Source organism: Schistocerca cancellata, chromosome 1 (assembly GCF_023864275.1).
Source record: "Schistocerca cancellata isolate TAMUIC-IGC-003103 chromosome 1, iqSchCanc2.1, whole genome shotgun sequence".
NCBI lineage: Eukaryota > Metazoa > Arthropoda > Insecta > Orthoptera > Acrididae > Schistocerca > Schistocerca cancellata.
The window spans coordinates 22,222,720-22,250,148 of NC_064626.1; the positions used below are offsets into that span (position 1 = coordinate 22,222,720).

A 27,429-nucleotide genomic window follows, 5' to 3' on the forward strand; every position below is an offset into this window, starting at 1 on the left:
TCTTTGTAACCTCTTGGTTGATCCCTATGAAATCCCCAAACCACCTTCCCTACCTTCTGGTTCCTATCCTTGTAACCGCCCCCGGTGTAAAACCTGTCCCATGCACCCTCCCACCACCACCTCCTCCAGTCCTGTAACCCGGAAGGTGTACACGATCAAAGGCAAAGCCACGTGTGAAAGCACCCACGTGATTTACCAACTGACCTGCCTACACTGTGAAGCTTTCTATGTGGGAATGACCAGCAACAAACTGTCCATTCGCATGAACAGACACAGGCAGACAGTGTTTGTTGGTAATGAGGATCACCCTGTGGCTAAACATGCCTTGGTGCACGGCCAGCACATCTTGGCACAGTGTTACACCGTCCGGGTTATCTGTATACTTCCCACTAACACCAACCTATCAGAACTCCAGAGATGGGAACTTGCCCTTCAATATATCCTCTCTTCCCATTATCCACCAGGCCTCAACCTTCGCTAATTTCAAGTTGCCGCCTCTCATACCTCACCTGTTATTCAACAACATCTTTGCCTCTGTACTTCCGTCTCGACTGACATCTCTGCCCAAACTCTTTGCCTTTACATATGTCTGCTTGTGTCTGGATGTGTGTGTGTGGGGGGGGGGGGGGGAGGGGGGGCACACTCTAGTGTATACCTGTCCCTTTTTCCCCCTAATGTAAGTCTTTCCGCTCCTGGGACTTGAATGACTCCTTACCCTCTCCCTTAAAACCCACATCCTTTCATCTTCCCTCTCCTTCCCTCTTTCCTGATGAAGCAACCGTGGGTTGCAAAAGCTTGAATTTTGTGTGCGTGTTTGTGTCTCTATCAACATACCAACGCTTTCGTTTGGTAAGTTACACCATCTTTGTTTTATTAATGAATGAAGACACTAAGGTGACAAATAGTAACATGCAAATGCATGACTGTCATACAAGGAACAAAACAGACTTTCCAAATGGTTCACAGAAGATTAACCTTAACATTATGAAGCCCATATGTCAGAGGAATTGTTTTTCATAATTTGCTATCAAATGGTGGCTTAAGCACTGGCTTGCCCAAAATGTCCACATAACTATTAACTGGCGTAATTGATAATGTCTTACCCTAGAAATAGGTATAGCACTTAAATTCATATAAAACCAGTTGTTCACTATGTAGTCGATCATTGTCCAATTCTGTATTGTGCTTTGACATTTCCCATGACACTACAAGCAGAAAACATCTGGGTTTCAATTACTCTCCTAGTAGTAGTAGTAGTAGTAGTAGTAGTAGTAGTAGTAGTAGTAGCAGCAGCTGCTTTATTCATCTCTTTTCACAAGGATATAGGACATGTGAAAGTATTTACAAATTTAGATCAATTTAAAATAAGCTAATTCGTATACACATGTATTTACAGACTTCTAGTTAGAGACAATCATTAGATTTACTCCAGGTATACAATACTTTTTTTACAAATAACTTATTAAATAATGTAATGCCACATTGTTCACTCATATCTCACTATCAGTCACTGCACACACTATACACATATTGTTACATAACACTTCACTCACTACACACATGCACACACTGGTGATCTCTGGGCCATTTTCTGTACTGCAACTTCCCATTTACCATCCTGAAAAACTGAGTCAGCATCCCTCCATAATGAGCAAGATGTTGAGCTGAGAAAGAGGAAGAGGTGTTAGTATTGTGCTATATATAGCTTGGGGGTAAGTATTTCTAGAAAGGAAAAAAAGATAAAGTGTACGTGTTATGTGGTATGTTGGATATTTTATAATCATTATTATTATTATTATTATTATTATTATTTATTTGTATAACATTTTTTTCATCAAGTCCCTACTCTGTTTTAGCTAAGTAATTCTTCAATGTATAAACTGTATTGCATAAAAGGTATTTTTAGCTGCCTTTCTAAATAAGTGTATTTTTGCAATTTCTTTAGTCTCTTTTGGTAATTTATTGTACAGTTTTATTCCTTGGTAGAAAATGTTGTTTTGAGTTTTATGTTTATTTTTTCTTGGTAAATTTAATTTGAGTCTATCTCTTGTTGCATGGTCATGGACAGAGCTGTTTGTGCAGTAATTACCAATGTTATTTTTGATGTGTACAACTGACTGGTAAATGTATTCGCATGGAGCAGTTAAAATCCTCAGTGTTCTGAACAGATCTTTACAATGAGCTCAACTAGTATTTTTGGTTATTATTCTTATGGCTCTTTTCTGAAGTTTGAAAACTGTGTTCATATTTTGTGCCTTTGTTCCCCAAAAAAGAATGCCATAGCTAAGACTTGAGTGTACATATGAGTTATATGTAACTAAAAGACACTGCATGTTACACACTGATGATACGATTCTAAGGGCATAACATGCTAATGAAATTCTGTTTGCAAGTACCTTTGCGTGTTAACGCCACTTCAACTGAGAATCAATATTCTTTCCTAGAAATTTTGTATTTGTTACACAGTCTATAGACGTGCCATCTACATTTAATTTAACATTGTCATTTTTCCTCTTCAAACTGAAATTCATGGCATTAGTTTTCTTTACGTTCAATGTCACTTTATTGCTTATTGACCAATCATAAACTTCCTTGAGAGTTTCATTTGCTTTCTCAGCAAGGAGTTCTCTTGTTTTCTCAGTGACTATTAAAATGCTGTCATCATCAAAGAGGATTTTTTCACCATGAGTAACACTACTGGGAAAGTCATTGATGTATATCAGGAACAGTATTGGTCCTAATATGCTACCTTGCAGAACCCCTATATTAATGTATTTTGGATCTGATAAGTGTTTTACAAAATGTTTAGATCCATTTGAAGTATGTGTTATCGCTACTCTTTGTACCCTATCTGTTACGTATGATTGAAACCAGTCATTAGCTACGCCTCTTATTCCTAATGCTTCTAATTTATTTAATAGAATCTTGTGGTTGACTGTATCAAATCGCCTTAAGAAGATCCAAAAATATGCCTGTGACATACTCATCTTAATGAAGAGCGTCAAGTACAACTTTTGTAAATTCTACTATGGATGACTGTATTTTTGCCACTTCGGAAACCAAACTGTTATTCGCTTAAAAGATTGTATTTATTCAGGTAATTCATTAATCTATCTTTCATATTTGCTTCTATTATTTTTGAGAATGCTGACAGCAGGGAAATGGGCTGGTAATTTTCTATGTCTTCTGCATTACCTTTCTTAAGCACAGGTACAACTCTTGCCTGTTTTAACTGCTCTGAAAATGTCCCCGATGTGAAGGATTCATTTATTATATTTGTTATGGGGCCTTGTATATTCCCTATGCATTGTTTCAGTAGACACATTGGTACTTCATCTAAGCCTACTGACTTTTTATTTTTTAGTTTTTGAATTGTTTTACTGACTTCATTCTCTGTGGTTGGAAATAACATTGTTGTATTTAATGCAGCATTATTTACAGGTGTTATATTTGTTTGGGGAAATTTTTGCTGTAACTTCTATGCAATACTTGAAAAGTACTCGTTTACATTGTTTTCTACGTGCTGTGGATCATTTATTACTTTATCCTGTCCCTTAGCAGTATGTTATTCTGCATTTGTTTGCCTCTCCCCATTTTATTTCCTTTTTTAGAACATCCCAGACTGCTTTGCTTTTATTCTCTGCATTATATGTTATTTTGTCATTAAATGACTTTTTTCAGCAATCAGCACCTTCCTATAGATATTTTTGTATATATGATAGAAATTTAAGAATTCTGGAACATTGCAAATCTTTTTCATGGAACTGAGGTGTATAAGTGTTTGGGAGGACTTCTTAACACCTGCTGTTATCCATCTGTTTTTGTGAGACGTTGATACAGACATGCATACTTTTGGAAATGCCTTTTCAAAGTTCAATTTAGACAATGTGAAGAATTTAGAGAATTTCATATTCACATTAGTTTCCTTATACACTTCATCCCAGCTTTGTTTTTCTAGTTCTTTTGAAAAATCTTTTATTTTGATTTCTGACAGATGTCGTCTGTAGGCTTGTAGTTTAGGGAATGATTTGATGCCTGTCTTTACTGTTGTTATTTGGCAGAGGTGATCTGATAGTCAGAGATCTTTTACAGCTACATCACATTTTTCCCTGTCCATATTTGTGGCCACATGGCTAATTACTGATGAAGTCATTGTGGTAACCCTTGTTGCACTATTGACCAATAGGGACATGCCAAAACTTTGAAGGATGTTTATGAAGGAGCTGCTGGATTCATTTATGATGTAAGTGTTGATGTTAATGTCCCCACACACAATGATGTTGACCTTGGTACTTGAGACTTTATCTAAAACTTCTGTTAACTTATTGAAAAAAGTGTCCACACTACCACAGGGAGATCTATACACACACAAAATGATTAATTTCTTGGTGATATCAAGCCCTGATAATTCAATACCTGATATTTCAAAGTGTTTCTCTTCACTTATGATACTGAGGTCATGTCTTGAATTGAACTGCATTCCTTTTCTGATATAAATGCATGATCCTCCACCCCTCGAAGTAGTTCTGCAGTAAGAGTTTGCCTTTTCATACAATGATAATACTACATGTTGGATTTCTGTGTCTCTACACCAGTGCTCAGTAATACAAACTACCGTGAAGTTCAAAGATTGGAGCTCAACTTCTAATAGTTGTATTTTATTTTTCATTCAGTGCATGTTTTGATGGAGAATTGTTAAGTCTGCGAAATGCCCCATGTTGCTCTTTCCAATGGTTTGTTTTTCTTTGTGACATCTGGTATATGTGATATTTGAGGTGTTAAAATCTGTCTTGTGAGTGATTGTTTCAGTATTTTTTGAAGTGCTGGAGATACTCTTTAGGCAGGGGAACCTGTTGTCTAGATTTATCCTAAAAAGACCTACTTTTCCTATCTATGACAACAGGTATTTGACCATGTGTGGCCCGAGATCCATCCCCTATACCTTCATGGATCAGCTGTACCAATCTTCCCTTCCCAGTCCTGTTTAGGTGTAGGCCATGCCTAGTGAAACACCATCAGTTGATAGTCCCGACGGGCACCAGAGAAACATGAGCAAAGTTGGCTGTCCTCAGGGCCATCCCTAAACCCACATTGATTCGCCTCACAGCTCCATCAAGGTGTGGTCGATCATGACGCTGGAACAGCTCTACAAAGTGTACATTGGTGCCATGAGTCAGGGAAGCTATCTTGTTCAGGTCACCACGTATGTCATATGCCCCATCCCTGTCCAAACTGTTTCCTGCCCCACCCACTATCACCACATGGTCCTCTTTTGTAAAGTCCTTACATAAAGACCCTAGGTCCTCGATCACATGACTTAGCCCTGCATTTGGCTTGAAGATACTGGTGGCCTGGTACGCTGCCCCTAAACTTTCCTGTAACTGAGGGCCTACACCTCGCCCATGGCTACTATCTGGCAGCAGCACTTTCTTCTTCCTAACACTTTGTACATTCCTAGACTTCTTGGCCTCAGTTGAAGTGTGCTGCACATATCCTGCTCCTTGTTCTACCTGAGGCTCTTCTCCACTTGACTCTGGCAGTGGTAGTTACCTGTTTTTGGTATTGGTGATAACACTGTCAGATCACGTTCTCTTTCTTCCTATCCTCCTACCAGCCACTAGTTCTCAACCACCCTCCTCCCCCCTATCTCCCTTGATACTTATGAGTTCCTTCCTTGCTTCAGATTTTCCTTTCCTGTTCCCCAATCAAAATGTTCCTACTGCATACTCTGCAGTTCCAGGAGAGAGCCACTTCTGTTCTCCCAACATTCTCCCCACTGCACCCCCCCCCCCCCCCTAGTGGAAATATTTCCTACAAGATTGGCACAAATCCCTCTACTCACTACCCTATAACAGCTCCCACATTTCTCACTCATGGTCAGTTTTGAAAGAATAATTAAGTTTACAGAATGTTTTAAATTTGTCAAGGATGCGAGATTGGCTGTGTGTAAACAAAAAACGACACAAAGGTCTGATGTGCGGTGCCTGTTTATTTTTTTATTTTTTATTTTTATTTACTGATTTAGAGATACAATGACAGAAGAATGAATCTGTTATTAATTTGCTTTTAGAGGATTTACATTATCAGGCGTGTTTGATCAGGTTTTTAAACATTTATAACTCAGAAACTTTAGGCCTAGATCGCGTCTATCTAACTAGTAAACAATATGAAATGTGTAGACAGATGTGAGTTGTGCTTTCTTCCAACTACTACATACAATTTTCACTCTGGCGGAAATGCACCCAGACAATAACCAGAAGGATACACGTCCACCTCCTGATGTCATGAACCAGATAAAGAAGGCGGCGACTGCTGCAGTGTGGGTGGGTCCAGCTCCAGGACAAGAGGAGGTCGAGGAGGAGAAGACTCTCTCCCCATGCAGTCGTCCCCCGGTGTTGTGGCCACGCTATCCTCGAGATCCGTGAATCTAGGGGAAGAAACATTGAAATATCATCGTGCACATGACAGAGGAGAAGTTGACTTTAATGTCGAAACTGAAAGCCATATGGACCTGAAATAAGATACATGCAAGCACCAAGTTGATCCATGATCTCGGCTCGCACCCACCATCTGCTGCCACTAAAAAACCCTGTAAAAGACAATATCATGCAGCGCAAAGCGATTCTTGTGACCTTCCTTCAGCACTGGCTGCTGAGGAGGGTGGAGCACATGGGGCAGTGCCTGATCGCTGCGGCCATGAAGCAATTCCACCAGCGATGGTCCATCTCAGGGATGCGAACAATAGGAGGCGAGAAACAGTTGCAATGCTTTATGTGTGCGGAGCAAAGTTTGGTCATCTGATGCTTGAAGATTCTTACACAATATTCCACTTTGTCATTTGACTGTGGATGGAATGATGAACTAGTGAGATGCTGTATGCCATTGCATCCAAAAAATGTTTCAAATTCATTAGACGTGAACTGAGGCCCATTGTCTGACACTATTACTTCAAGTAAACCTTTGAGAAACAAAAATAGTAGACAACACCTGAATTGCATTATGTAACATTGTCAAGTTCATTGGCACAGCAAAAGGAAACTTGCTACATGAGTCAACCACAATCAACCAGCAAGTGTTCCAAAAAGGTCTCGCAAAATCTATGGCACATGTTGCCATGGCGATTGCAACTTAGGCCAAGCAGAGAATTTTTGTGGCAGAGTGGACTGATTTTCCACACGTGTGACACTGTAATGTCATCTGTTCTACTTGAGTGTCCATACCCTGCCAAGTACAGTGTCGACACACTAACTGTTTTGTACATACACTCCCCCAGTAGCCTTGGTGAAGTAACTGCAACACTTCTTTTTGCAAAGCTTTAGGGACCAACACCAATGACTGTCCACTGTGATTTTGTACAAGGATCACACCTTCCTGTAGAGCAAGGCTATGCTGACAGACAAAGTATCGGTGCACTACAGAGTTCTTTGTGCTATGCAAGGAATGAGGCCAAGATGTGCGAATGTATGTTAGCAAAATGTTCAAATCTGAATCAGCTTCCGTGGCCTGTGCAATTTTTCTATAGTTCAGCAGAAAAGATTGAAGTAATTCAGAATCCTGAGTGTCAATGTGACAACAAGATGCAGCAGAAGAGTCAAAGTCTGTATCAGGGCCAATCAGAAGACAGGACTGTGTGTCCACATTACCATGTTGAGCTGTCAGACAATACACAATATCATACTGGTATTGAGACAACATCAAACCTCATACTGGTATTGAGACAACATCAAAGCCCATCTTTGCAATTTTTGGCCAGTTCATGCAGGAACCAGTTTCATTGGATGAAACAAGGACTGCAAAGGCTTTTGATCCATTACTAAGTAGAATTTTATGCCATACAAATAGTGGTGGAATTTGGTGACACCATACACAATAGCCAAAGCCTCTTTCTCAATTTGGGAATAGTTACACTGAGCTTTGGACAACACTTTGATGCGAAAGCAATAGGCCTGTATTTATCACCATGTGTGAAAGCACTGTACCAATTCCGTAACAGGAAGCGTCAACTTGCAGTACACGTGGTTTGTCAGGATCAAAGTGAACTAAGCATCTATCACTGAGTAATGCATCTTTAAGTTTTTGAAAAGCTACTTGGCACTCATCTGTCCAAACAAAGGGGACATTCTTGTGATGCAAGCAAGGCAATGGAGCTGTGATTTATGCTGCATTCCATATGAATTGAATATAACAGTTCATTTTCCCCAAGACAGACTGCAATTCTGTGACATTGCGAGGAACTGGAAAATCTCATATGGCTAACAAATTCGACTGAAGAGGATGTACATCTTGACTGTTTATGACATGACCAAGATACTGCAACTCAGGTTTACAAAAACCACACTTGTCCAGTCTATACTTTGCATCAGATAACACACAAATCAAAGCATGCAAATGTGCAATACGTTCTTCAGGTGTACGACCTACTATGACAATATCGTCCAAGTAGTTTGAACAGTTTGGTACTTGCACAGTCAGCTGTTCCAAATTCTGTTGGAAAATGGAGGGTGCAGAAAAATTTCCAAAAGGCAAATGCAAATATTTAAACAAGCCCAAATGAGTATTTGCAACATACACTTTTTGAGGTTCATCATCAAGCGATATTTGAAGATACACACTGCGCAAATCAATTTTTGAAAAGTAGCAACCAACGCCTAATCGGTCCATGAGATCCTCTGGATGTGACAATGGATAAGTATCAATCACAGTTTGTGGGTTGACTGCAGACTTAAAGTGAACACAGAGGTGAATGTGACCTGAAGGTTTGGGGAACAAAACCAGCAGACTTGCCCATTGACTAGCTTGTTGTACAGGCGCAACAGCTCCACTATCTTGCAATTCTTTAAGTTCAGCAGTGCCTTTGATCTGTAATGCAATGGGAACAGTTGTGGCCTGGCAAAATTTTGGCTGGGCATTGTATTTCAGAGTGATAAGAGCAACAAAATTGTTATCTTTGCCTAAACCTTCAGAAAAGAATTATGGGGATTTTTTCAACAAGCTAGCTACACTGTCTTTTGTATGGAATGTAGACAATGCCAATGCATTATCCTCAATGGTAAAGCACTATACGGCACTACAATCATGTGACTGTGCAAACATATTTGGTCTTGACTCATTTGATTTGTTTGGCTTTACCACTGAGGACGGGTGAGTCACTGTTCATGTATGCGAGCGATATATGGCAAGCAAAGTACATTTTCCAAGATAAGGAATGTCTTGTCCATTATAAGCTGTCAGTTGTGTGCTAGTTTTTGACAGGCGAGGGGAGTCTGACAGTTCATATGTGTTACGATTTAGCAATGTGACAGAGGCTCCCGTATCCAGCTGAAATTTGACACGTTTCCCACAAAGAAGTAAATGAACAAAAAGTTTGTTTGTCTGACGTATCACTGAAGAAACTGCTCACATTCCAGTTTTGCAAATGACTGTTGCTGACTTGAATATACTGCATTAATGACAAGGGCCTTTTGACTAGATTTTTGTGAGTGGACCGAATTCTTATGTTTGTTCCATTGCAAACATATGGATTGTACATGCCCTTTCCTACCACAAGCTTAACACTGAGCTTGTCGGGAGCGACAGTCTTGGCATTTGTGCCATGAATAACGCCAAGGGCAAGACTTAATTCGGTTCACCTGTGTAGCCGCCTGTTTAGTGAACTGCTTACATGGCATGTAACATTGTTTACTCAGCGTGGTGAGCGCAAGCAGCTGCCAAATGGGCCTATCACAAAGAACGGACTCAACCCAACAAATAGCTACCTGGCTGCTCAAATTTATCGGCTGACAGGGCACCTGAATCACACTGATCTAGGTCTTGCACTATCTGCTGAAATGATGGATCGGACAGTTTCAAAATCTGTTCACCAAGTTTGATATCAGGTTCATATCAGCCACTGGTGGGTGTCAGTTTTGTCACTGGTAGGAACCTGGGAAGGGAGTGACCCAAGGTGAGAGGAGCCAAAGAAGACTTACGCTTCTCTGACTGAGAAGAGGGGACTGATGTCCTAATGGTTGGGTTGGGGAGGGGGGGGAGGGGTGTTGCTCCTAGTAGGTTGTGCAGGATCAATTGGAAGGCAAGTGCCACCCACCATCAAGGGGGCAGGTGGAATGTGACAGCTCTGAGAGCCAACTGTACGCAACAGAACAGAAGATGGTAGAACCATTGCCATAGCGGCGGCATAGGTTGATGTCATATGCACAGGATGTAGCCTCTCATATTTTCTCTCAGCCTCAGTGTAGGTCACTTGGTCCAGGGTCTTGTATTCCATTATTTTTCTTTCTTTCTGGAGAATCCTGCAGTATGCCTAGCAAGGTGAATAGTGCTCTCCGCAGTTGATACAGATGGGAGGCGGCACACAGGGAGTATTGGGATGTGAAGGATGTCCACAATCCTGACAGGTGACATTGGAAGTACAGCGGGAAGACATATGGACGAACTTCCAGCACTTAAAGCATCACATCAGGGGAGGGATACATGGTTTTACGTAACAGCAGTAGACCATCATCTTGACCTTCTCGGGTAATGTGTCACCCTCGAAGGCCAAGAGAAGGCACTGGTGGCAACCTGATTATCTCTCAGAAACTGGTGGATGCACTGGACGAAATGGACACCTCGCTGCTCTACATTGGCGCACAGCTCATTGCAGAAGAAGGTCCCTGTGAAATATGATACCCTGGACCATATTTAAGGTCTTATGGAGTATGATGGAAACAGAAACATGCCACAGCATGCCCATAACTGGGAAGAGGATGCCGATTTGATCAAGACCGACCCTGACCGCATTTCAGACAAGCCCTCCACCTCCCCAAACTTGTCCTCTAAATGCTCCACAAAAAACCGAGGTTTCATTGACAAGAAAGATTTCCCATCAACTCACGTACATACGAGGTGTCGGGGTGAATGAGCTTCACTGCCATCCTTAGCCTGGCATTCCTCCCATGGTGTGGCCAGGGGGTGGAACGATTTGGGGTCATATTTCTTAGCACACTGAAGTTAGACCTTGATCACTGGTGTTTGACCACCAGCAAGATATGACATACTGCGCTTCATGGTGTGTGATCTGCACTGATGCCACCCACTCCGACTAGGGGTTCTCCCCACAGGTGCCACCCAACAGCAGCAAAGGCCACCTGGCAGGATGGCCATAGCTGGGAGTCCCGATGCCCCACAGTGATGGGCATGTACTTCTTGGCATACGTGGGGAGTTAATGGTGCAGGCATCAGCAGAGCAATCCCTGTGTGGTCAGGGGGCTACAACCAACAGGGTATATGGCGGCCCCACCAGAACGGACTTGCTACCGTGCTGGATATCAGGTGCAAACTAGCTAAGAAGTCCATTATCGTAAACAGCACAGAAAGCAATACTGTGCAGAGGATGGAGGAGAACACACCCAGGAAGGTGACCTTACCCAACAACTGGAGAATGAGTGGAAGTGCAGATCCACATCGACGAAGGATGCGAGAGGTTCAGTGCATGGTGGACACAATGCACCATGTAAGGCTACCTTCCACAATCAGCTCGCTCCTTGGGAAAATTTTGAAAAATGGAGGTCAAACCCTACAGGGGGCCAAAACATGTGAGACTCCTTTTAGCCGCCTCTTACGACAGGCACGAATACCTTGGGCCTATTCTAACCCCTGGACCTGCAGCAGGTCAAAAGTTAGAAAAGCATTTCTCATTTTCAGTAAAGGTAAGCTAAGAACACAATATGAAAGATTAAAATTGTCACATACCCATTTCTCTGACAGGAACTTAAATTTCACAACCACAGGTTGCAACTGTCATGCAGTCCTTGGTAAACTCAAGCAGCTGAACAATACCAGAAAGTGAGGTAGCACAATACAGTGGTTAGGAGACTGGGGTCATAATCAGAATGACAGCAGTTCAAATCCCTATCCTATCATCCAGATTTACGTTCTTCATGGTTTCTCTAAATCACAGAAGGTGAATGCAAAAGGGATTCTTTGAAAAGGATAAAATCCCTGCTTGTATTCAGCCACTTAAGACCCCATTCACAAAATGAGACATTGGGATTTGATCTGCTGACGAGACCAGTGACCTTTGTACCAGAATAGAATATAAAAGTTAATTTCTTGGTCATACACAAAACTATTAAAATTGATAACCAGTTTTGGCATTGAAGCTATCATCTGATCTAAAAATTACAGCAGCAACACACAGTGCACAGTCAGTACCAGTTAACATTAACACAAAACACATGCACGAGCAAGGATCATCACGCAATGATATGGGAATTGTCAAGGTAGTACAATACGGTCAATAGCTCAATATATACAACACACATGATACATGTTGTGGTTTATTAGGATAGGGCAGGAGATGTAGGAGAATAGGACAGGTGGTCGGCCATGGCATTAGGAGCCACCCCGAGCATTTGCCTTAGTGGTTTAGAAAAATCACAAAAACCCAAATCTGGATGGTCGGACACAACAACTCCATCCTCCTTAATATGAAGTCAGTGTCTTAACAGCTAAACGGCCCCATTTGGTTTGTCCCTACTGAACAAAGTTCTTACCGCACATATTTACTATTTGAGGTATTTCACAATATTTAAATAGGTATGTATGCTTCTCAAGTAGCAAATATTAAAACAGAGTACTTATCAAATGAAAATTAGCAGTACTACTGTCTACAAAAGATACAATGTCAGATAATATGACTGATAATTTTACGTGATAAATGTCCACTTCATTAGTGGGAAATTCACTTACGGAGTAAAAACTGTGGCCCATTAGACATAACTTCAGCTTTTTTGTGAACTGGCTGACTTTCTTTACCAACTTAATGTTGTCAGGAAGGTGACAGAATAACTGTGTCGTGCTTTTCTGATTGACAGCTGTTTTGGCACGGGAGACGTGAATGTCGTTGCAGTTTCTTGTTCCATAAGTTTGCACAGAGCTGCTTTGCTTATATGCATTGGAGGCTCCTGCAGTATCGACACTGTATATATTGACCATTCATGGTGAGCCACATGCTCCTCACATCTCAACAGAAGATGCAGGCACCTCCACAAGCCACTACCGACATAACTTGCAATATCCCCATGGAGAGTGCTAACATTGCCTCCAGAATATGCTGTCTTCACTTGTATTCACTGTATGGAAATGTAACCATCCTTATGTTTTTCCAAGACACTACACACCAAATCCCACCCAGATCTCAGAAGACTCACGGTAACTACATACTAGCACAGGGCTCCTGGTATTTAGTGATTGAAACTGTTAGCCAGTGATCAACATGGTTGTACAGACAATGCACCGATTGATATATGAGAACCAATGTGGAAAAGACGAACAAGAAATCTAAGTTATGTACAACATACCTTACTTTGTACATAGTGCAAATAAAAGTGCTTACGTTTTATTCATTTACTAAATGTTTTTAATGTCTGTGCCACCTCACATTTGCTACAGACACAACAGACATTTCTGGTGACAAGGATGGAATTTTATGGCAGTGTCAAAATAACAGAATTTTACTGTCTGTCTTTCTACTATACTCATATTATATCGAATACTTAGTTTTTGTGTGAAATGGAAACTGATGGAGAGCAATCATTCGCTGCATTTATTCAGTTTTGAGTGAACAAATTCAGGAATGACAGTAGTGTATTACATGACTGCTGGATGCACAAATCCAGCAGCCAACTTTGACTGAACCACAGAATTCCAGTGGCAAGGTGCCACCTCCTCCCTTCTGTTCCTTTGAGGGGCTGGATGAAATATAAAATGCAGGTGGAGCAGCATTTCACAGCTAACATAATTTCAGGTGATTCACAATGGTCTTCCTTTTTTCCCTGAGTAGGAGTGAACATATTTAGATAGTGTAGGAAGCCGGTTCCCAAAGCAAAGCCCCAAACCCTACCCTAAAAATGTCATTGGGATGTTAGATGAAGTTTTGGAGTCACAGATGCATGTTATTGCAGCTTGTTTCAAAAATTTTGTGCATGTCATGGTAATCAGTCTTAGAATGACTGAATTTCTGAACTCAAGGACATAACTAGGAATTGCAAATTTAACTGCACTTTTGGAGCTTCATTTTAAGGTGAAATGCTTCACGTGCAATTATTCAGAACCTTGCTGACAATAAAATATGGGCTGTGATTTTATAGCACAGCTATCCTTGTTTCAATGATGTACTTAAAGTGATCAAATCTTAGGAAGTGCCAGACTTTGAAAAACTAGACTTTAACTTGCTTGTTGTTGCAAAGCTGACTGCGAACAATTCTAAGCGAGCCCAGGCTCAACAGCAAATGTTTAAAATAGCCACAAGCAGTGGTTTTGGCAGTACACAAGGTATCCAGTTTCACAGCAAGTTCACATGCTCCAAAGTCTTGTATCGAGTGCTATGAAACACGTAACCACAAATATTGTTTCTTCCACCAAGCAGAGTGCTACACTGCCACGAGTCAGGACACACATAACAAGTGTGTCTGCAAAAGAACTGCCAAGTAAATTCTGTTCCAGATAAATCTGGAACTGAGAAAATGTAGATCAATATGATCTCACATACTAAATCCTCACCAACTCCACCTCGCAGTTCCAAAGGAACTGTAGGTGCAAGCACAATAACCCTGCAGCTACATGCACAGTGCACAATTCTGATCATTCAAATGAGCTCTCCTCAGGTAGACAACCAGCAAAATGCTTCATTACTCACAAATCAAACACAGGCAATCTTTTGAAAGTCAGAACTTACAATCGCTTCTGAGGAATAACTGCAAACTGTTCATCTCTTTACAGATTTGCAGTCAAACTGCACCAGGTCAGTTTCACATTGGTGCTTTAGTCACATTAACTAATGAGACTGCGACACCCAAGCTGCACCACATGGCCCATAATGGTGAAGGTACCTCTCTTCTCAGGAAGTGAGCTTTGCACATAAAATATAAAAATATGACTACATTAGTGCCATTCGTGGTATTTCAGTTGTGCTCTAGTACCAATATTTTTGGCATGGATGCATTTGATTTGTTTGGTTTGGATATTCAAGACAGTGTGCATGATATAGATACTCAACTTTCCCATGCCAACATTCAACACCAGAACAGCATTTCAAAAATTTTGAATCTCTTTTTCAAGGTTTAGCTGACCCAAAAACTCACATGTAATCATCAGAAATGTTTATTTTTTCAATATCAAAATTGAATATTTGGGACATCTCACTGACACTCACAGTGCTCATCCCTCAACTAAGTACTTAGAGGCCTTTCAGAGATTATTTTCTACTAACGATCTGCAGGAACTATGATTCTTGGAAAACTAACTAACTACATTAAATTTATTCTGAATGCAGTGAAAATTGCTGCTGCTTTGCATTGCCTTCAGCATATATATGTTCCTTGCCATTGGACTGGAGAATACAAATGATCATTTCAAAGATTGAAATATGAATTACTCAGTGACCCTTGTCTTATTCATTATGATCCACAGAAACTGACAGGGCTTGCCATTGATTCATCATCACATGGAACAGGGAAAGTTTCATCTCCCAAAGTTGGAAACACAACCCATAGCATTCATGTCTAAGACATAGAACAAGGCCCACATCAGCTATAGTCAGCTGGAGAAGAAATCCTTAGCCATCACATATGGTGTCACAAAATTCCATCAATGTATGCATGGCAGTACATTTTTTCTAGTAGCTGATTTGAAGCTCTTGACTGCTCTTTTTCATCTAACAAAAGATGTGCCTGATCATTCAGCTCAGAAGATGCAAATTTAGTCAATACTTCTTTCCAATTACTAGAATGAAATTCTCCATCACCTTCTGGAACAGCATGCAAACACACACAATCTGTCTCACTTACCTATGAGAAATTGTAAATCTCCGTCAATGTCCTTTTAGTTTATTGTTTAGATTAATTTTACAATACACCACAATGACCCCTGCACATTAATGACCTCATCTCAGATTTCTGATTCCTGAATGAATTTAGATGTTGGTTGTGCATCTGAACAGAAACTTTTTCATCAAAAAGCCATCTTGCCCATACAGTAAAAGATATAAGTGTATCTGTTCTGTTGGACATGTCTGAACACCAACAGCTACCAGAAATTGGCAAGTAGGGAGATAATGAGCAGGGGTTGTTGTGGTGTATCAAGTAGGAAATCTGGTCTGATGGAAATCATGTCCAGATGGCATGGTGGTTAAAGCAAACCATTCTAGAGAAACAGAGCATCTGGGTTAGAGTGCTGGTCTCTCATTAATTTTCAAGTCTCACCATTGCATTATCCATTGCCGCAAAACCCTGTGTGGATGGAAGTCGTTATTTCTTCCCTCTCTCTTTTCCAACCAATTTCCTTTCTCCAGTGTGACTGAAAGTCACTGGTTTTTTTTTTTTTTTTTTTTTTTTAAGGGCTGTGGGGAGGATGTAAAGGCCAAGGGTAGTGCTTTGAGGGGCTTGGATCTCTGTTAGTTGCAGTTTTTGTTCTTTTGTAAGGTGTGATTGATTTTGTTGTGATCTTCTGTCCACAGACTGGTTTGATGCAGCTCTCCATGCTACTCTATCCTGTGCAAGCTTCTTTATCTCCAAGTAACTATTTCAACCTACATCCTAAAGGTTTCAGAGACAAGAGAAGCAGTGCAAAACTGGATTGCGAACTTCACACATCTCTTACTACAGTTGACTTACTTGAAACATTTAGCCGAACCTCTTCTCTGCATATGCGGCTGCGTCAATCTCCACAACTTCTCCGAAGAAATAATGCTAGTTGGAGGAACTAAAAATTACTCTCTCTCTCACTAGAAATAACTCGGTACCCTCATACTTTCAGTTCGGCTCAGGTTATATTTTCATTTCTGCAAGTTTCACATAAGCATACAGACTCTTGCAAGTCAACTATGTCAATAACCATTAGATGCAATTAAATATAATAACGATTGCCTGGTTTTAACAACCAAATGATTTACAGACATCACATGCATCTTGCTACATTCACAGCTAAGACAGGAAGTAAGTTAAAAGTGTATAGTCAGCTGTTCGTCTCTCTTTTTCTACAATAATCACTTTCACTAACACATCAAAGAATACTGCTTAATTATTCTTTGTACTTTTCATCACGGCTTTTGTGGAACTGGCAGCAAACACTTGTTGGCGTCATCGAACCACCACGCTTACAGTCTTCTCATAACAAACTTCCAACCTGCACACAGAAACTGGTGGTGTAGTAGATACGCTTCCCCTCATCCACACTCATACTTAAAATATTGGGTGTTTGAGATGGTGGGAGGCCGAGTGTCTCTAGAATTTACGCCAAAATTCTTGAGGCACTACACCTTCTGAATCTGCTTAGTGTATTCATCTCTTGATCTCCCTCTAGGATTTTTCCCCTCCACACTGGCCTCCAGTACTAAACTGATGATACCTCAATGCCTCATAACATTCCTACCAACCAATCCCTTCTTCTAGTCAAGTTGTGCCACAAATTTCTCTTCTCCCCAATTCTATTGAGTTCCTCCTAATTAGTTATGTGATCTACCCATCTAATCTTCAGCATTCTTCTCTAGCATCACATTTCGAAAGCTTCTATTCTCTTCTTGTCTACACTGTTTATTGTCCATGTTTCACTTCCATACATAGCTACAGTCCACACAAATACTTTCAGAAAGGACTTCCTGACACTTAAATCTATACTCAATGCTAACAAATTTCTCTTCTTCAGAAATGCTTTCCCTGTCATTGCCAGTCTACACTTTACATCCTCTCTACTTTGACCATCATCAGTTATTTCGTTTCCCAGATAACAATACTCATCTAATACCTTACATGTCTCACTTCCTAATCTAATTCCCTCAGCATCACCTGATTTAATTTGACTACATTGCATTATCCTCATTTTGCTTTCATTGATGTTCATCTTATACCCTACTTTCAAGACACTGTCCATTTCGTTCAAATGCTCTTCCAGTTCCGTTGCTGTCTCTGACAGAATTACAATGTCGTTTCCTGTGTAAATCATGTTTTTGTTTCATAACAGTTTGCTCCAACTTTTCTGTGACAATAATCTTCACATCCTCTACCTAAATATTCCATTTTGAAGTATGTTTCTTATCCACTGAAAAGATAACTGCATTCATACCAAATAGCCTAGCATCCAGTTCACTATTGTCAACTTTACTTATAATTTCATCATCTAAGGTTACACTTGCTGTTCTGCTTGACATGTTCAGGTCAGAACCAGGTATTTCAATTAACAAGCTGGTGTCTTAAGTTGGTGTCTAGTTGTAACTCCATAGGCAACAAACATTCTGTGAGAAGAGACTTGTTTTGCTTATCTTCACATACACCTGTGCATTTCTATCCTTGTGTCTCGTTAGACATCTTCACCTTTCACTCTTGAGCCTAGTTAAATGCAGATTTTTTTTCACTTCTCTTATTTCCTTTGCAGTTTCTTTTTGACTTTTTTTTTCAAATTTCTCTTCACTTTCCCTAAATTCTTTCACAAATTTCTCTTGACTTCCTTTATACACTTTCACACTTTCTTCATATGCTGATTTTATTGCATTGATTAGCACCATGCTTATGTCAGCAGCACTTAAATCTCTCTCTTCACTGAGCTGATCTTTCATAGTAGCCTACTGACTACTGGTATTTGTTCCTTTTTTGATGACATTTTTTACATTTGAGAGTCAAGAATACAAAACACAAATCTAACTTCCACCGCACAAAATTCATCACACGCCAAGTAACTCAACAGTTTAGCCTACAGTAATGACTTCAAATCACATGCAACTGGCATTATTACATTACTGCGACTGTTGGTTACTGGGTTCTGGTGTGATGCTGTAAACTGCCCACTGTGTATCGTTGAGATGATGTCTCAAACAACTGAGACTTTGTACAATTCCTCCTCTTCTCACAAACCACTGCAGTCCAAGATGCTACAGGTACCCATTTTACATGCATTCTGTTGGCGATGACACATTCTTATTATACTCTTGACACACTGTCTCATAACTCTATTGTTGACAGCTATTTCTCATTGTTGAGTCTTGGATCACTATTCTTCACCTAGCAGCAGTCGTCCTTCCAGATGTCACTACATGTAAAGCTTCATCAATGCTTTTCAGTTTATTTTTAATTTAATTTTGTGACTATTGGACTTGAGTATGGAAGCTTTACATACAGAACACGCTATGTTATGAAATAAACTTCATTATGTGCCTAATATGAATACATGACTCTTACATTACTCTAATATTAAAGTTATTCATTTGGTAGGGGGGGAGGGAAGTCGCTTTGAAATAATAACAGTACAAGTCAGATGACTTTGTTTTATTGTTCCTTTGGCAAGTAGCACACTTCCATAACAGTGCCTAAGCTCATAAGTCTTGTGTAAACAGTTAAGCTTGTTTTTGCATTCATTCTGAGATAACCACTGCTATGATCCAATTCCACATTAACTGAACAGTAATAACTGATCACAGAAGGCTTTTCATTTACATCCTATTGTCAACATGTTTCTCCACGAAGATTACTGATTCACAAACACTATACCGATTCAACCTTCATGACTGCATGTGATCACTCCATGTGCGACCCCAACACTGGTTCTCTGCTTCTTCTCTACACACCAGGATGGCCTGTGGCATTGTTGTTATTATACAGCAAGCCAGTATTCCCACAAAGAAAAGGTGCACCCAGCTTCAAAAGCTCCAGAAGCTACTGACAAGTAAGGCATACAACATCCATATGTTACAGCATCAAAGATAGCAGTTCTCCTTACAAAATGAACTGGATTTTGACACATCAGAAGTTTACTGTTCTTCAGATTGATTACTCTGATTCACAAACACTGCAAGGTTTTGCCATTGATTGTTAGCAGATTGCACAACTTGCTGAGCAGGATCAATAACTACAGTTGCTCAGTTACTATATTCAGATGGGTTGACCTCATAATCCTACATCAATTTTAGGTGCAGTAGTGTGAAAATATCACATGCAACACCACAGTCTTTCTCCTTATAATACTCTAATTCTGTTGCATACTTCTAATAAACTTTTACATACAGGACACTGGGGAATTCTAAGCAGGTATCTGTCAGGAACCACACATGCACAGACAACCAGGCAGCCTCACACCAAGAATTTTTCAATTGGTCTCAACTTGAATTGGTAGTGCATCCTCACTGATTTTGGTCATCTTTTCTGTGTTCCAGAAAAGACCCACTATATGCAGTCCAGAACCTGTAAGAGATTTCCTTCCAGCACATGTACAGCATATGAAGACACACAGATCGAAGAGGTTGACACTGTTAAATTTCTGGGATGACAACTCAATAATAAATTCAGTTGGGAAGAGGATACCACAGAAGTGCCTAAACAAGTCTGTATTTGTCATGAGAATGATGTCAGATATAGGAGATATAAATATTTAAAAAAAAACTTGCATACTTTGCTTACTTTTGTTCTATTATCTCATGTGGGATCATATTCTGGGGCAACTCATCAAAACGAGCAAAAGTTTTTAGGGTGCAAAAGCATGTGATAAGAATCATTTGTGATGTAAATTTAAGAACATCGTGTAGAAATCTGTTCAAGGAACTTTGTACTCTAACCACTGCTTCTCAGTATATTTATTCCTTAATGAAATTTGTTGCAAGTAATACATCTCTATTTCCAACTAATACCTCAATATTAGACCTAAAATCAGGTACCTTGGTCCAGAAACGGGTCCAATATTCAGGAACACACATTTTCAATAAATTTCCAGCAATCATTAAAAACTTGGTTTCAGATAAAGCATGGTTTAAACAGAGTTTGAAAGACTTTTTGATAGGTAACTCCTTCTACTCCATAGATGAATATCTTAACAGAGACTGTTACGCCAGCTTAAGTAAAAATATCGTTAGATTTCAGTTTTGACAGCACTTGGTCACAACAGTCAAGATTAGGTATTTTGTGTGTGATAAATGTATTAATAGTGCATTACAATGTTTCACTCTGACAGCGTGTTAATTCTGTAAATATTACCAGTTTCAGTTTACTGCATTGTATTCACCTATTTCGACAATCTCCTGACAAATGATCACAGTAGTAAGTATTATATTCAAATGTTTTATGTTATACTTTCTGACATGTTCCACACCCATGAGAATCATCTCATTTTTTGGGTCTATGGAATGAAAACTTAATCTAATCTAATCTGTTTTGAAAAGCTGTTGTATGATGAGCCTCAGCTAAAGCAGAACAAGGGTAAAGGAACATAGCTGAATTAAATCAGGCAATGCTGATAGAATTAGAACGGGAAATGACACATTAAATGTACAATATGGATTTTACTGTTTGGGCAGAAAAATAAGCGACAATGGCAACAGAAGAGAGAATAAAATGATGCAGACTGAGAAAAAAAAACGTGTTTCTGAGAAAGAGGAATTTTTTGTCCATTTACATTAACTTAAATATGGTGGACTAGTGGGTTAAGGCACTAGATACTGGTCCTGGAGTTCCCTAGTTCAGCCCTGGATAGGGGTGAGGTGTTTTCCTCACTCAAGTTCCTTCAGGGTGGTCTCTGAGCCCCCATCTTTCTAGCAAATGTGTCTCTGGGATCTTTCACCGGGGGGGGGGGATTAGTGTTTAACGTCCCGTCGACAACGAGGTCATTAGAGACAGAGTGCAAGCTCGGGTGAGGGAAGGATGGGGAAGGAAATCGGCCGTGCCCTGTCAAAGGAACCATCCCGGCATTTGCCTGTAGCGATTTAGGGAAATCACGGAAAACCTAAATCAGGATGGCCGGAGACGGGATTGAACCGTCGTCCTCCCGAATGCGAGTCCAGTGTGCTAACCACTGCGCCACCTCGTTCGGTATCTTTCACGGGGGTAAAAGGTGGCCGAGGCAATGGACCTGCCACCTACCCCCTTCTAGCACCGCAGCAAAGAGTGGCTGTACCCTACCTATAGTCAGGACAGTAGCCTGGTCACAGACTTGCACCATAGACTACTTATTTTTAACATAAATATGTTATGAATTGATTTATGATGGGATTTGTCTGGAGTGCAGGAGTGTATGGAAATGAAATGTGGATGATAAAAGGTTCACACAAAAAGAGAACAGAAGCTTTCGAAATGTGGTGTTACAGAAGAAAGCTGAAGATGGACAGTTCAGGTTACTAATGAGGGTGTACTCATCTAATAGTCATGAATTGTGGAGCAAGAAAAACATTCTGAATATCTGGGATGTGACATCACTTACATATATAACCGTGACATGGACTAAAAATTAAATAAATTTACTTCCATGTGTGGAACCAATATACAAAATTGGCAGAATACAGCCAGGAAAGAAATCTGACTGAATGAGAGTTCTAAGAAGGGTGGAAGGAAGTACAAGGGAATATAAAAAAAGAAATGAAGATATAAGGAAAGATTTAGGAATGTACATGGTCATTCAGAAGGAATGTCATATAGTTTGTGAGGTGGTTCTACATGTGAAAATAAACCAGAAAAATCCTATGATCATGCATCCGATTTTTGATCATTACAGAACTGGAGCAGGTTGAAGACCTAACATCCATGAATGGATATGAAGAAAAGTGTGCATATTACTTGCCAAAACGCTCTGTTGGTGCTTTAGTGGACAGAATAATGGTAGGTCAGGAACTGGTCCATTCTAGAAAAGGTGTGAGGGTTCTCCGTGAACAATTATGCGGCTGTGTGCATGTCATGCTTGAGTATTGTTTAATTGAGAAAGTCCACTGTGTCCGTGAATACCAACACGCCGCATCATTCACCCATGCACAGTACCCAGACATGTTGTTTGTGTATGGGAACTGTATTGGAAGTGCCCTTGCAGCTGCGACAAAGTACCAGAGACATTTCCCTGATCATCGAATACCCTATGCCAGGATATTTTCAAAATTATGTGAATCCAGAACACTACCTAGCGTACACATAATATCAGAATGTGAGGCTGCCCAGTCGGTTAAGGAAAGGGGTAACATTATTGCAATGTTACAATGGAGTCCAACTGCCAGTATGATGCGCATTAGCCATCAGCTCGATATTTCCCAAATGCAAGCATGGTGTATGTTACATTCCTCAGGCTTGTACCCATTCCATGTGCAGACATGCGGCAATTGCATCCAGGTGACTCAGTAAGCAGACAAAAATTTTTGTGAATAGTTGGCTGTACACACAGATGTCATGCAATACACTTTATTTAAAGATGAGACTGCATTTACATGCAATGGTATCATGGACACCTGCTATTCTCGTATATGGGCAATGGAGAGCCCATATGACACTAGGAAAACGAGATTCCAAGTTGAGTTCTCAGTGAACATCTGATGTGGTATGATTGATGATCTGGTGATAGGGCCTGTGTCCCTGTCAAATTGCATGACACCCACGGTATACGCTCATTTCCTGATAGAAGACCTACCTACACTTTTGGAAGACGTGACATTAGAGCAACAATGGCAAATATACCTGCAACATAATGGATCACTAATTCACTGTAACTCAAAAGTCATTCTGAACAACACATTTCCTCAATGGTGGATTGGCCATGGCAGACCCATCAACTGATCTGCTAGATCACCCAACCTTATCTCACTAGACTTATGTTTATGGGGCTGGTTAAAGGGAGATTTGTACACTACAAAGAAGGATACTGTACACATGAAGAACTTCTCGCTCCCATCACTGACACTACTGCTTGCAATAAAGCCAGCAATGATGATGTTTGATGTGCAACCCAACACACACTCCAATGTGTTGACAAGTGCACTGACATGGATTGTGGACCTTTTGAACACCTCTTGTAGGATGGATCAGTCATCCTTCCCACCATTATTCTGCCCACAACAGTGCCCACATAGCATTTTGGTAAGTGATATTCACACATCTTCATTATCATTCATGGATGTGTGTAGCTGTCAACCCACTCCAGTTCCTTAATGATCAAAAATCAGATACTGTTCATAAGACTCTTCTGGTTTTGTTTCCACTTGTAGAATTACCTCACAAATTATGTGAGATTATTCCTGAACCACACTGTATACTGTAAAAGAAAAAAAAAAGGAAAACAAGAGAAAGTGGAGGGAACATGTAGACCATATGGTTGAAGAAAGATTCCTGGTAAGGCTCTCAATTATAAATGCACTGGAAGAAGAAATGTAGGAAGATTATTCAGGAGATGGAGTACCATAACAGGAAATTTGCCTAATACATGAAATGACGAAGAAGAACCTGACAAAAGGAAATGATTGAGTGACAGTACATATCCTGCACCACCTAGGATTTGTGAACTTGGCAATAGAGATGAATGTGAGGAGAAAAAATTGCAGAGGGAGGCCAAGGTCTTACTAAAGTAAGCAAATTGAAATTGATATAGAATGCAGTAGTCACACACAGACCAAAGAGGCTCACACAGGACAGTATACCTTGAGGAGCTGCATAAAAGCAGTCTTTGGAATGAAGACCACCACAGTGTTAAAAAACAACAACAACAACAACAGTGCAAATGGTATACATGCTTTAGGTGAAATAACAAAGAGTCTGAATAAATACCTAACAAGTTAAAGTTTCATAATTGGTACATTACCATAACGTAATTTAGAGTAACTAGATGGTGCATAAATTACAGTATATGCAGGTGCCTTTTTCAGAAAGCCATCGATAAAATGTTTAAAATTCCATGCAACACTTCATATTTTTTACTAATATGAAAGTGTATCCCAGTAAAGTTGATTTACTTATGCATTCCCTTAAAAATTTGCATGCAATTGGTGTCATTAAGGATAATTTAAAATGAGATTTTGCACAGAGCTTGATGTAGATAGTCTACACAAAATATTTTATTACAGAGTATTAACTAAATTAAACACAATACATGGATACTATTTATGAGCATATACAAAATGCATAAAAAAGATGCAATTAATGTGATAAAGAGTTATACATTATGCTTATTCCCCTCCCATATGGTTTTTCCCATAGCTTATGCGCAATATATGTAGGCCCCTTACATAATACGCACTGATATACTACTTACAGATTTGTCTAGAATTTTATACATCTTATATGAATTAACTTTGCAGTTTTAGTTACAAGTATTCATAAAAAAGTGGTTAATTATGAAGCAAACTGAATATTCAAAAATTAGAAACAGTCAAGCTTGGTTCACATTTGATCGCAATGACATGTATTAAATTGGAGTGAATGTTTGCAAATAATCTGTTTGTACCTCAGACTACAGGGGCAGAGATAATTTTATTACCACTACCCAAATTACTGTGGAGTATAATGAAATATTCAGTACATCAGATCAACTATTGGACAGTTTTGAATTCTTCAACTGTGTTACTACAAGCATTTCCGATTCAAGCATTTTTTGGTAAAAATTACGCAGTGGAACCCCCATTGCATTTCTCAGTATGGCACAGACATACACATTAAACTTCTCTATCTGTAAATTTGTTACCACAACCAGACCTTCTGCTTCCACATTTGTTGTCTCACCAACTCACAACCAAATTGTCTCCTTCCAAACTAACCTAGACTCGAGGTATGCAACAGATTAGTCTGTCACTACAATCAAGATTTCAGGGCAGGGAGGGGGGAGTGTGCAATATATAACTTTCGCCCATTTATTAGTTTCCTTTTGATGACGTAAGATGAAGCACAAACTTGCATGTCAGTAAATGTAATGTATTGAATACCATTATACACACACATTCATAACAGTACTGTGTTTTCTTAAGTACAGCTAGAGATGTATCCGTCTCAAAGTTAGAGACAGTTAAATTTGCTATGTCTGGTCTTCCTATTTCATTTTGGGCAAATGCTGGCATGGTCCCTTCAGAAAAAGCAAAGCCAGCCATCTGTCCTGTTCTCGTAAAAACGTTATAATATATGTCATTATTTTCATCATGGCAGCGACAACAGCAACCATTACGAAATTGTCTCAAATGAAAAACAGCCCACAGCTGCACTAAATTATATTTATTTTAAACCTTCATCATGGTTTCTGCTATAATAATATAGCCTTCTTCAGAAGTCATACACACTAATAAATGAAAAATGTCTTCGCCCACTACTGGGCAAAAACATTTTTCATTTATTAGTGTGTATGACTTCTGAAGGAGGCTATATTATTATAGCAGATACCATGGTCATGGTTTAAAATAAACATAATTTAGTGCAACTGTGGGATGTTTTTCATTCAAGATTATTTTATATGCTTTGTGTGTCTATATTTAAGCCCAGGAAAATTAATATGTACGAAATGGCAGAGACAAAGAGAACTAAAAATGGGCAACAACTCTTCTGTAGTAAATATGGGTAGTTTAATCAACAGACAGTGCGTGATATTGTTGGAGGTACAGTATACAAAGTGCATGAATGTCTTACTCTAATTTTAGGCCCTTATACCATGAAGTTTTACCCATATGTGTTCAACATCAACAATGGGTATGCCAAAAAAAATATATGGTACCCAGTATTTTTTAAATTATTAGTCAGTCAGTTATTCATTAACTTAACTGATGTCATAAAATAAATTTGAAAATACCCCTCTCAGAGCCAAGTATAGGAATGCAACATAGGGAGAACCAGAATAACTACACACGGGGAATGTGGACAGCTAATTTTTCACGGGAGGTAAACAGAATCATTCAGTCTGTTTCAACGATCGTATTATGAAAGTGAAACTACAGAGATATGGAAAGAGCAACGGTAGGCATACACAAAATAAAAACAATTCTTCGTACTTTAACTTGGACACTGCAAGTGGGAAATGATCGCGTACACAGTAGAAGTTTAAGAAATCCTAGGGCATGTTTAGGATTTATGTCAAACGCTATGCAAATTCACAAAAGTAAGAAAATTGTGGCTTTTACAGCAAGCATACTGACAAAGAAAACACAGAACATGTGTGCAATGTATCAGTGTAATCCATGATCAACAGAGTAAAAGTATATACCATTTGCACTCAAAAATACATTTACAGATGTTGCATTACATCATTCTAAAAGATTGCAAAACATTTGATACTACTTTTTCCCACTTTGAAAGGAAAGGTACTCCAAGTACAAATCAATCGTGCTCTTATTCACTTACTTTCTACAGATCGTCTCAATTAAATAAAACGATCAGCACAGCTGTGGGCCCACAGCCTTGAAATCGTTTTCCCGATATGACGCACTCTGCGTTTGATGCTACAATAACGAAGTCTTTTGTCATTCTCGATATTTAGACTACATTATATGTAGCAACAACAAAAACTATTCCCACGAAAGTAATGTTCGTAGATGCGAAATAATAAAGTTAAATAAAATTCCGGGATCTACGTTCCACGTTTGAAGTTACTTATCAGTTATCACTCAGATGTTCGACGTATCGGTAATTCGACTCTTTTAATGATGTGCCGAAATCGAGACAGTTTAAACACTATCGATATTATTCAGTA

At 39.6% G+C, this 27,429-nt stretch overlaps 1 long non-coding RNA gene across 1 annotated transcript; it reads right to left on the reverse strand.

The window, feature by feature from the left end:
• Positions 1 to 1,273: 1,273 nt before the first annotated feature.
• LOC126164675 (uncharacterized) lies at positions 1,274 to 27,391 on the reverse strand. Its single transcript, XR_007535437.1, has 3 exons — positions 27,081 to 27,391; positions 6,218 to 6,427; positions 1,274 to 1,664 (listed from the first exon to the last, which is right to left on the reverse strand). It is a non-coding gene; the product is annotated as an uncharacterized LOC126164675 (long non-coding RNA).
• Between the last annotated feature and the right edge of the window lie 38 nt (positions 27,392 to 27,429).